Below are 13,269 nucleotides of genomic sequence, written 5' to 3' on the forward strand. Positions count from 1 at the left end.
TCCGTTCGGCAGGTGATGCAGTTATTGTCCTAAAAAACAACTTTTAAACTGGCAGCCCCGTGCCCAATGGGCGTGGCCTAGATTGTGTATGCATTAGGCTGGCACCACCTCTCTGTCCCTCCTCCCCGCCCTCCTCATCATTAGGAATTCTCCAGGCAGATTGCCTCCTATTCCTCAGCTGTGTTAGCATGGCACATGGGCTGGATCGTTAAGCACCTGTGTAATGTTCAGACAGGAGTAAATGTTTCAGTGGCATTCCTAATGAGGAGGATGGGGAGGAGGGACTGAGGGGTGGTGCAAAGTTAGGGCACAGATACTCCCCTTGGGTTTCGGAGCTGCAAGCTTAAAAGTTGTTTTTTAGGACAATAACTGCATCACCTGCCGAACGGACCCCAGGACAGATCTTGGATTAAAAGCAGCTATCCGAAGGTACAAGTAGTTTGGGGGGGGGGGGGGGTCAGATTGTGGGTACAGTGTCGCTTTAATGCCCAGGGCCTATTTTGCAAATCTGACCTGTCTTTCTATATGTAGTTATAACTCTGCGATGCTTTTGATTATCGCAGTTATTCTGAGATTGTTTTTTCGTGACATATTCCTCTTTATGTTTGTGGTATACTTTGGTTGATACACTCAGGTTTTTTTTAAAAAAACACAACATTTGCACAAAAATTTTGAAAGATTTACAATCCTTTATATTCAAAATTCTCTTTTTCTGAGAAAGATAGTCATGCCACATGAACTAATTATTACTGCAACATCTATAACATGTCTACTTTATGGTGACGTCATTTGGTGAACGTCTTTTTACCTTTTAGGATGTTAGAGGGCTTCAAAATTCTGCTGTGATTTTTCAAATTTTCAGGAACATTTCAAATCCTGATTTTTTTAGGGACCAGTTCAGGTCTGAAGTGGATTTGTGGGGCCTGTATGTTAGTTACCCCCATAAATCCCTCCACTGTAAAAGCTGTACCCCTCAAAGTATTCAAAGTAATATTTCATAAGTTTATTAACCCTTTAGGTATTTTGCAGAAATTTAAGCAAGTTGGAGGGGAAATTTAAAATTTTAAATTTTTTGGCAGATATTACATTTTAATCCATTTTTTTCCTCTAACACAGCAAATACTAACTGACAAATGGAACTCACTATTGATTCCCCTTATTCCAATGTTTCTAGAAATCCCCCATATGTGGTTGCAGTGCGTCACCTGACACAACCACAGGTCGCAGACATGACAGAGACCTGGGGAATTTTGGCATCTTTTTTTATTTCATTTTTTTTTAGCCATTATACCATGTCACAGAGGCCTTTCGGTGCCAAAATATTTGTGTAAGACAAGTTGACGTTTCTATCTGTACCATTTATTTTATTATTTATTATTTAATTTTTATGAGGTGGAACAAATAAAAAACACAATTTAGCAGCTGTTGTTCATAATTTTTTTGTACGCCCATTACTATACGTCACATGTGACATGTTATCGTTATTTGTCAGGTCGGTACGATTACAGCGATATCCATTTTATATAGCTTTTGTCATAGTTTATGGCATTTATACTATAAAAACTATTTGTGTCTGGCATATTGTAAGAGCAGTATTTTTATTTTTTCGCCAATGGAGTTATGTTAGGGCTTTTATTTTGCGGCATAAGCTGTTTTTAGTGGTACACCTTTTGGGTACATGTTACGTTTTTTTCCATCGGGGCGGGGGGAGCCCGGACAGTACAGGGGGAAGGAAGGGGGGCCGGGGGAGATACAGGCAGTGGCGGCGGGAGGAGGCATCGTGCCGCAGCCTCCTCCTGCCGCCCGATCATCAGAAGACAGCAAATCTTCCCACAGACGCTGCGGTCGCAACGACCGCGGCATCTACGGGGTTAACTTCCCGGGAGGGGGGGGGAGAGCACGGCTTCCCTCCAGGCAGTGGCAGCGGGAGGAGGCTGTGTGACACAGCCTCCTCCCGCTTCCAGATCTCAGATAGGGACAGAGGGGGGAGGCAGGGAAAACATGACGTCCAGGGACGTCATGATGCAGAATGGCACGGCTTTTCATGACATCCCTGGACGTCATATTGGGGGAAAGGGGGAACTCCGGATAAGAAAAATTTGTTTTCTATTAAAAGTACATTAAAGGTTATATAGATGTGTCTATACAATGTATTACCATATCTGTGCGGTTCTCCCACACTGGTAGCTGATAGAAATCCAGGAAGTGAAAAAAAATGCCCTCTGTGCCAATTCACATTGTCTCCTGCTCCCACTGCTCTCCCACCTTAGGAGACAAATATACCATGCCTCTGTCTCACATTGTGTGTGTGTTTGCTAGGCACAGGCAGATGATGCAGACAAGGGGCAGCAGGTGTTTTAACTTCGCTGATTGTGCAAAACTCTGCAGTGAAATTAGGGCTGTGTTCACACCTGTTGGAGTGTCATTGCAGTACTGCAGTGTCTGCACAAAAATGATGCAGTAACACAATAAAATGATGGGAGAATTAGAGCCGGCACTGCCAATCCCACCTGGACAAAAAAACAAGGCATAAACAGTATATCCCATGTAAGATAATATTGGATTAAGTCCTTTTTGGGGAATCAACTTCAAAGATAAAAGATGCTTGATCATAATATGTGCCAGGAAATGAAAAGAAAAAAAATAATTAAATTTAAAAAGTTCTTTGCTTTATTTCAATATCAGCATTACAGGTAGAGAATACAGCATGCTGTGTGGTGTTACAGGTAGAGAATACAGTGCGCTGTGTGGTGTTACAGGTAGAGAATACAGTGTGCTGTGTGGTGTTACAGGTAGAGAATACAGTGTGGTGTTACAGGTAGAGAATACAGTGTGCTAAGTGGCGTTACAGGTAGAGAATACAGTGTGCTGTGTGGTGTTACAGGTAGAGAATACAGTGTGCTGTGTGGTGTTACAGGTATAGAATGCAGTGTGCTGTGTGGTGTTACAGGTAGAGAATACAGTGTGCTGTGTGGTGTTACAGGTAGAGAATACAGTGTGCTGTGTGGTGTTACAGGGAGAGAATACAGTGTGCTGCGTGGTGTTACAGGTAGAGAATACAGCGTGCTGTGTGGTGTTACAGGTAGAGAATACAGCGAGCTGTGTGGTGTTACAGGGAGAGAATACAGCGAGCTGTGTGGTGCTACAGATAGAGAATATAGTGCTGTGCAGTGTTACAGGTAGAGAATACAGTGTGCTGTGTCGTGTTACAGGTAGAGAGTACAGCATGCTGTGTGGTGTTACAGGTAGAGAATACAGCGTGCAGTGTGGTGTTACAGGTAGAAAATACAGTGTGCTGTGTGGTGTTACATGTAGAGAATACAGTGTGCTGTGTGGTGTTACAGGTAGAGAATACAGCGTGCTGTGTGGTGTTACAGGTAGAGAGTACAGCGTGCTGTGTGGTGTTACAGGTAGAGAGTACAGTGTGCTGTGTGGTGTTACAGGTAGAGAATACAGTGTGCTGTGTGGTGTTACAGGCAGAGAATACAGCGTGCTGTGTGGGTGGTACCACAATGAAATTATAAAGTACTGCAAATAATTCAGTAACACAATGAAACTGCAATGTGTGAACACAGCCTAGATGTTCTGCAACAGATTTGGGCAGGGAATGGGCGACTGTGATGAACAGCTGAGGGAAAGCAATACATTCTAGAACCTGTAGTACTGAGTACATCTGCTCAATCTGGAAGTACAGAAACACAATATAGAACAAAAAACCCCAAAACAAATAGATTTTTGGTAGTTTCCAAACTGGGATAGATAAGTAAGTATTCTTATATGCTTTTGCAGAAGTTTAAATTTTTTTACTTCTACCTGGAGTTCCCCTTTAAGGAAATGTTATAAACCTTCCTAAAGAGATTTTAGGGCACACTTGGGTGTTAGGAATGATTGTAATTGTTTTGGGTATCACATTCCAGAGAACTGGTGCAACACAAGCAAAGTCTTGGAGACAGGAATGAGAAGCTCGGATAGTTGTGTCAGCTAGTAAAGCACAAGGTTAGCTGGATGAAGTAGTGTGTAATATGTGTTATGTGGAAGGTTGGCGGTGCTAATGTAATGCCCCTAGTGTACCACACACTCCTTTGTCAATAAGCTGTTTCAGTGATACAAAGTGCAGGCAAAGGATTTCTGACGCTAGGATGGTGGCTTGACTTGTAACCACTTTGGGAAGTTCTGCATTTGACTCATAGGCCCTCAGGGGCAGTATGTTTTGCTTGTAGCTTGTCCTATTCTCAGATACTGAAGCTCTCAGAGGCAACACTCTGTTTAGGGGTGGAACTACCACCACTGCATCAGGGGGCCCAGTGCCCCAGTCCTGTATTGTCCACGTCAGCGTTACACTGACCCACTAGAGTATCCTCCGGTGGGACCTGATAGCTTCAGTCGTCCCTGGAATCCTAGGTAGGCGCACCATCCTGAGGGATGTTGACAGGCTACCTGAACTTTTGGCACAAACAACATCTCTAATACACTGCCTGTGCTGGAAGAGAGAAGACCATGTGCCAGAAGAGCAACAGTAGCAGTAGCAGTAGTGGAGCATGTATGAGGTGACTCTTGAGATCTAGAGATGAGCGAATACGATTCGATCGAGATGGTATTCGATCGAATATTGCGGTATTCAAAAGATTTGAATTCAATCAAGTAGTGAGGCGAATACACGGGAAACATTCAAAAGCCCTCCCATCGCAGATGGCACTTTTTAAAATCCAATCACCATGCAGGGAGGCCGTGAGGGACCCTGGGAGTAAGGATGCAGCGCGAAAACTGTGTCTACCCTCATTGGATAGCTGAACCACATGACCTTGAATCTTAAATACTTGGCTCCCGCCTCTCGACCGCAGATGAGCTTTCAACCTAGCCAGGGAGAGATCTTGCAGCAGGGAGAGATAGGTTTTAGTAGTGTTTTGGTTAGGCAGGATTACTACTGAACCCAAAAGTCCTTTTCAGGGCTAAGATCAAGCGAAAAAGTCATCTCTGAATCAAAAGCACTTCCCAGTGCTAAGAAATGGATGATATAACAGCAGCATCAGCAGGTGTATTCATTCCAGTACCCTGTGTGTACAAGTGACTTATAGTGTCCCTGTTTAACACCACTAAGGGCACGTTATACATATTGTTCCAGTAGCCCACTAAGGGCACCTGATATATACTGTTCCAGTAGCCCAGTAAAAGGCACATGATATATACATACATAACATGACGCTCTACAGACACACATTGGGATCATGTATGTAACGCTGTGAAAGAAATACGAAGGAAATGTGTGAACATTGCCGTAATCATTTGCAAAGCATTTGCAAATATTTTTCTTTCGCAACTGCGGAGAGCGGCATTATACTGCGATTTTGGGGTGTTGGGTGCACCAGGCATGCTCCCCCTGATGTCACAGTGTCATTCCGGAGGTGTTGGCATCGTTTAGGGAGGTTTCATGGGGGACTTGGTGACCTTCAAGTGGTCGAATTTGTATTTCCAAGTGCCGCAAATTTTTTTGCCATAGACAATAATGGGATTGAATATTCGTTCGAATAGTCGAATCTCGGTGACTATTCAATTCGAATTCTCAAAAGTCGAATATTTCACTACTCGCTCATCTCTATTGAGACCATTTGCCTTATTGCCATTACAAAGAAGCCAAGAAAGCTGCTGTTGAATTGTGGGATGCAACCTGTCCATAATTTCCTTCTGCAGCAAGGAGATTAGGGGACAAGACCACCAGATCTGTAGCATTGTTCCTGTTACTAAATAGTATCTCTTAGGGTGCGTTTACACAGAGAGATTTATCTGACAGATTTTTGAAGCCAAAGCCAGGAACAGACTATAAACAGGGAACAGGTCATAAAGGAAAGACTGAGATTTCTCCTCTTCTCATATCCATTTCTGGCTTTGGCTTCCAAAATCTGTCAGATAAATGTCTTTGTGTAAATGCACCATTACACAGATCATGCACCATTGGAATATCTTGTGGAAGCACACAGGAGGAATGGTATCAGTGAGTTTACATTTTTTAATGGAGCAATGAAGAGCTTATGGGTTAGGAGGAATGATTTATTGCACCTATCAAAGACCATCTTCCCACACTTTAAGACACCGGCTGCTCCGTGACCCGGCCGGGTCATGGAACGGCCAGTGTCAGAAAAGATCATCCGGATGATCTTTACCAGCACTGAATTCAGATGCGGGCGCATCAGTGTGTGCCTGCATCCAAATTCCCCGCTGCTCACAATGGAACGTGCGGCCGGAGCCGCACGCTGCATTGTGTGCACTGACAGGGTTTTCTGCGGCCGCTGACATGTCAGTTTCTTGCTGTACCGCTAGGGATCCTATGTGTATACACTACGTCCCTCAGCCTGCAGCTCTACGTAAGTACTGTAGTAACAACAACAGCCGTGATCACTACGCTACTTACGTAGTGTGAACATAGCCTAAATCGGCATCTTGGCCTAATTCTCCCTCCCATGCCTCTCATAAATGTATGGTAGCAGTTCCTACCAGGGGCGTAGCTAGAATTCATGGGGCCCCATAGTCAGAAACTATACAGGGCCCCATGAATCCTGTGATGCACATACTTACATGACCTGGCAGCTGGTGCAGTCCCTTGTTGATCCATTTTGATACATCATGGTGTATGGCAAAGAAGCTACAAGTAGCACTAAACACTGGAAACATTTATATTTCTTTTAGCAGGAAAAGAGGTATTGTTTAACGGCACCATTTTGTTTGGGTATATATGATTATTTATATATGATATATTTTGAGGGGAAAGAAAGAACACTGTTTCAATTCTATATATATTTTTAATTGTCCTTTTATGACATTCATCTGTTTCTGTACAAATTTGGTGTTTCCTTTGTTTAAATTGGACAGACTTTCCACGTGACCACTGTGTTTCTGTAAAACCTTTTTTCACTTTTTTAGGCTCGGTTCACATTAGCGTTTTTCTTATTTGCTAACAGATCCGTCCATATTAATTGAACGGATAAGCCTAAACTGATGAGTAGACTGAAGCAAACTGATTCCAAAATGATAATTATTTTTTTTTAATAGTCCATCTGCATTTTAGCTTTAGCATCAGTTTGCATCAGGCAGCAGAATAATAATAACAGTAGTAATAATAATAATCATCAGTCAGTATCCGTTTGCATATCAGTTTATTTTTCCCTTTGGTTTCTCACTTCTGCCCTTTCTCAGTGAAAAAAACTGAAGAGAACTGTTTTTTAAACAGAGAAAAACAAGGTGTATGCAGGATTTTTTTTGCCATTAAAAAAAAAAAGAACACTGACGGAATACATGCAAATAGAGCATAACTATGACAAATGGAGTTCAATAAAAATACATAAAAATGAATGAGGCACTGGACGGATACGTCAGATTCCGTTTATGTACTTTAAAAACAGAAGCTAAACAGAACTGGGGCAGAGAGAATAACGCCAGTGTGAACCTAGCCTTAAGCACCCTGATTTACTTCTACTCTCCTGTGTGATCTTATTTGCTACATATTGAGCAATAAAACCCTAATTTATTTTGAGTTTTATAGGAATAAATTGTATTTGGTGGTTTACTGGGAGGTTCAGTTGTGTTCCAACAAAAAGTAAAACTAGAATTGAGTTGAGTAATCTATCAGGCAGTGAAACATTTGCTGTTTTAGTTTCTACTTCTAATCAGCTTAAAAAAAAAAAACAAAAAAACAATGACTGTACAAAGATAAGCTGATTTCTAAGAAGTCAAACTGAAAGAAATGCAAATATATACATTCTTTTATGTTTGCACAGTCTGGTATAAGTCAAAAGCCCCAAAAAGCTACGACAGCCCCATTTTTAAAAACTGATGCAAGTGACTCTGAGAATGTTTTTTTATGTGATGCATTGAACTGTGTGTGTGTGTGTGTGTGTGTGTGTGTGTCTGTGCAAATTTAGTAAAATCACCATTTTTAGAAATCCAAAAATCTCTGCTTGTAAGAATTGTAGTCATGCCACATAAATGAGTTGATAATAACATCTGCAAGGAGTCCTATGTTCTCGCCGTGTTTTACATTGGTTTCCTTCCACACTCAATATATAGAGATAGACAAATTTAGATTGTGAGCACTAATGGGGACAGGGACCAAAACTAACAAATCTATGTGAACTGTTGGAGAATCAGTGGCTATATAAATAAAGGAATTATAAAGGAATAATTCCCATTTTCATAACAGCCGTTGTTTCAGAAATATTGGCCGTTGTGTGCACAAGGGCCATTGTTTCAGAAATATCGGCTGTTGTTATGAAATACGGCTGTTGCTTTTGCATAGTGTGAACATGCAAAACATGCAAACATAGCCTAAGGCTATATTCCCACACATTATTTTGGTCAGTATTTTGCAACCAAAACCAGGAGTGAATTGAAAACAAAGATAGGAAATGGTCACACACTGTTAAAATTTAGTGGATGGCCGCCATTTAATGGCAAATAATTGCCATTATTTTAAAACAAGGGCCAGGGGTGTTTTTTCAGGTACCATATTGGGTTTCTTGACATTAGGCCCTAAAACAAAAATTTACATTTAGTTTAAATTGGTTCATTTTCACTATAAATACATGGGCATATGTACTCATACATTTGTTACAATTCCTCCTGATTACAGAAGTACACCACAAGTGACCATATTCTGCTGTTTGGGTACCCATAAGGGCTCAGGTGGGAAGGAGCCATATTTTTGGTACCGATTTTGCTTGGTTGATTTTAGGGTGCCATGTTGCATATGCACTGCCCCTGAGGAACCAGTACAGCTACAGTGTGAACCCCCAACAATTAACCACAGAACATAAAAGGGTACTCCAACATCAGGAAAAATATCAGCAGTTGCTCAGTACTACAATTCCCATGATTCATTGCTTTCCCTCTGCTGCTCATCACCCCCCCCCCCCTTTTTTTTTTTTTTTTTTTAAGACAGGTGGAACACATGGGGGCACATTTATACACCATGCAAAAGGCACAGGTTTTTGCGCAAACCACCCTTTTTTGTGGCGTACGGCATGTGTAAATCAGGGCGGAATTTTACACTTGCTCTAAAGCAGGTGATTTTTGCACCTGCAGGTCTAGCTGGATTTGCTAAGAGGCGCATTAATAGGTCAGGGCTTATCTTATCATGGGCATACGAGTACGCCGGTCTTAATAAATGTCCCCATAATCTCCATTTCCACAACAGGCCTAGCTTGCTGTTGTAAAGAATTACGAACCAGACTCCCAGCTAAAGTCACCACTGTGTTATGTGATGTGCAGAGGTGGAGAAGGAAGAGCATGTTGTGCCTGTAGTGCTGATGTCAATGACAACAAAGAGAAAGCCACTAGACTAATATGAACTTATGCACACTCAGAATGTCAAAAGATAACAATAGTTTATTAGAAAACCAACATCAACAATTGTATTAAAACCACTTAACAAAGCCTAGAAAGGCCAAGATGTAAACACACAAGTGCCCACACAATGAGGAGCAACAAGTAATGTGCCAGGTGGGGTAAAACCCTCACAATACAAATCCTGCCAATATTGCATTATCAGGGCCGGATTAAGGTTGGTGGAGGCCCTGGGCGACAATTTTTTTGGCCCCCCCCCCCCTCTCAAAAAAATAAATAAATAAATAACTATACTGCAATCTATACAGGTGGCTGATTACTGTAGGCGACTTAGCACAGACCCCTTCTCACTCCTGGCTGTGTGGCTCAGCATCCTCCTATGTTGGTGCATGTGATGGTCACTGGAGGCTGCAGTGCAGAGGAAGATACCAGGCCTAGAGACAGGAGTGGGGAAGGCTGACTATCAGGGTGTGTTCTCACATTGCATTATTATCACAAACACAATGTGAGAACCCAGCACCTTCTGTGTGTTCTTACCCACTGGGTAAGTAGCGTAGTTCTGCTAGATTGGCGCTCGCTTACAGAGCCTTTTATAAGGCTGGATCAGCCATCGGTCGCACATCACTATTAAACGTAGCGATGCACGGCCGGTGGCAGATTTTGAACATGTGGGGACATTTTGCTAGGGAGAAGCAGTGTGGGTATTATGGCTTAGAGCAATATAGTCTAACATTTTTTTTTATTTTACCCTGGGGCACCCTTTCCGAATAATGTGCTAAAAAATACAAAAAAAAAAACATCATTCAGTGACTCACAGGTGATGTCTTCTTTGATCTGAAGTGTCACTTTCCTTTTCCTCTCCATCTGGCCTGGACCACCATGATGATTTCTTCCAGCTACAATTCGTCTCTTTAGAACCTGCGAGACAAACATCTTAGGCTCCGCACTTTTTCAACAACTTACTTCCTTTTTCCCAACCTATAAGGTCTCAAACAGTAGTAATTCCACTTTTTGGTGTGATTTCCAGTAAAGTGAGTAAGTACTGTATGTGAGTTGCCCGTGTATGTAGAATTCCCTTGTTGTGCGCCCAAATAGTTATAAAGTCCCTATGTCCCCATATAGTAGTAATGTCTCCCGCTGTGCCTCCATATAGTAGTAATATCTCCTGCTGTGCCTCCATATAGTCATAATGTCCCTGGCTGTGCCCTCCATATAGCAATAATATCTTCTGCTCCTGCTGTGTCCGCACTTAATGTTATACTGTGTGCAGATGTGCTGTGTGTGTGGGTTAGCTGCACCTGGGGCAAGGAAAAGTACTTGCGCCCCCAGTGCCCCTAGCATTGTAATTAATGATTTAGTGGTGCTCATGTAGCTATCCCCTGTGGTGTGCTGATAGCTGTAGTTCTCCCCCCCCCCCCAATCCCCTGTGGTGTGCTGATAGCTGTAGTTCTCCCCCCCATCCCCTGTGGTGTGCTGATAGCTGTAGTTCTCCACCCCCCAATCCCCTGTGGTGTGCTGATAGCTGTAGTTCTCCCCCCAATCCCCTGTGGTGTGCTGGTAGCTGTATCCCCCCCCCCAATCCCCTGTGGTATGCTGATAGCTGTATCCCACCCCCCAATCCCCTCTGGTGTGCTGGTAGCTGTATCCCCCCCAATCCCCTTTGGTGTGCTGGTAGCTGTATACCCCCCCCCCCAATCCCCTCTGGTGTGCTGGTAGCTGTATCCCCCCCCAATCCCCTTTGGTGTGCTGGTAGCTGTATACCCCCCCCCCCCAATCCCCTCTGGTGTGCTGGTAGCTGTATCCCCCCCCCAATCCCCTCTGGTGTGCTGGTAGCTGTATCCCCCCCCAATCCCCTCTGGTGTGCTGGTAGCTGTATCCCCCCCCCAATCCCCTGTGGTGTGCTGGTAGCTGTATCCCCCCCAATCCCCTCTGGTGTGCTGGTAGCTGTATTCCCCCCCCCCCCCCCCAATCCCCTCTGGTGTGCTGGTAGCTGTATCCCCCCCCCAATCCCCTCTGGTGTGCTGGTAGCTGTATCCCCCCCCAATCCCCTCTGGTGTGCTGGTAGCTGTATCCCCCCCCCCAATCCCCTGTGGTGTGCTGGTAGATGTATCCCCCCCAATCCCCTCTGGTGTGCTGGTAGCTGTATTCCCCCCCCCCCAATCCCCTCTGGTGTGCTGGTAGCTGTATCCCCCCCAATCCCCTGTGGTGTGCTGGTAGCTGTATCCCCCCCCCCCAATCCCCTGTGGTGTGCCAGTAGCTGTATCCCCCCCCAATCCCCTCTGGTGTGCTGGTAGCTGTATCCCCCCCCCCCCCAATCCCCTCTGGTGTGCTGGTAGCTGTATCCCCCCCCAATCCCCTCTGGTGTGCTGGTAGCTGTATCCCCCCCCAATCCCCTCTGGTGTGCTGGTAGCTGTATCCCCCCCCCCAATCCCCTCTGGTGTGCTGGTAGCTGTATCCCCCCCCAATCCCCTCTGGTGTGCTGGTAGCTGTATCCCCCCCCAATCCCCTGTGGTGTGCTGGTAGCTGTATCCCCCCCCCCCAATCCCCTCTGGTGTGCTGGTAGCTGTATCCCCCCCAATCCCCTGTGGTGTGCTGGTAGCTGTATCCCCCCCAATCCCCTCTGGTGTGCTGGTAGCTGTACCCCCCCCAATCCCCTGTGGTGTGCTGATGTAGTAAAAAAAACAAAAAACACTCCACTCACCTTTCCTCGCTCCTGAGCTGGCCGGGCCCTCTGCCATCTTCTGCAGCGCACGTCTTCTCCGGCAGGCGGCGCGCAATGAAATGACGTCATCGCGCGCAGCCCACCAGAGAGAAGAGGCGTGCGCCGCCTCACAGGAGCTCACAGGCACAGCGCTCTCCTGTGTCTAGCGGCAACCGGACACAGGAGAGCGCTGGTTGCCATAGGCTGCATTCCCACGTTCCGTGATCCTGACGGATCACGGACGTGGAATGCCAGTACCGGAGTCCCCCCGCGGCCGGACAGCATCTGTAATTAGATGCTGGGAGCGGGGGAGACTGTATTCATAATTGCCGCGCTGTAGTAACAGCTGATTTATTACAGTGCGGCGCTTATAAATACAGTCTCCCCCGCTCCCAGCATCTAATTACAGATGCTGTTCGGCCGCGGGGGGGGCTCCGGTACATGCATTCCACGTCCGTGATCTGACAGGATCACGGAACGTGGAAATGCAGCCATAGATGCACCAATCTGAACCCGGAACTCTGCTTCTGGGTTCGTGTTGGTGGGGGCCCCTTTGTGGTGGGGGCCCAGTGGCACGTGCCCCTGGTGCCCATTCCTTAATCCGGCCCTGTGCATTATAACAAAAGGAGAAGAAAGAAGAAGAAAAAAAAAAAATATATATATATATATATATATATACTGTGTATATATATATATATATATATATATATATATATATTTATATATACCAATTCCATCAAGATAATCAGAACAAAATAATATATAAATGAATCAAACGCATTTTCTTTTGTTCTATAGTTCTATGAATGGGCCACAAAAAAAAAAAAAATGCACCATGCTGTAGTGTGGATCAGCAGTGGCGGAATGGGGACCACTATTATGAATTGCGGACCACTGTGGAGGCACAAACTGCTGTCCACAATTTCAGATGTGTGCTTAAATAAGGCCTAAGGCTGGGTATATATCAGATGCATCCTTTTCAGTTTTTTTTTTCAGAAACTGACCACAGCTGATGCCAAAAAGGCTTTCTATTAAACGGGTACTCCAGTGAAAAGCTTCTTCCCAGTAAATGAAACACATTACAAAGTTATATAACTTTGTAATATGCTTTAATCACATATCTGCCCCCCCCCCTATCTTTTCCCCCCATAACCCCTCACCAGGAAGTGAAGTAAACTCATTCTTACCTAATGACTAGGCTGCTCTGTGGCAGCCATTTTGTGACAATGACATCA

Source organism: Dendropsophus ebraccatus, chromosome 5 (genome assembly GCF_027789765.1).
Source record: "Dendropsophus ebraccatus isolate aDenEbr1 chromosome 5, aDenEbr1.pat, whole genome shotgun sequence".
Taxonomy (NCBI): domain Eukaryota; kingdom Metazoa; phylum Chordata; class Amphibia; order Anura; family Hylidae; genus Dendropsophus; species Dendropsophus ebraccatus.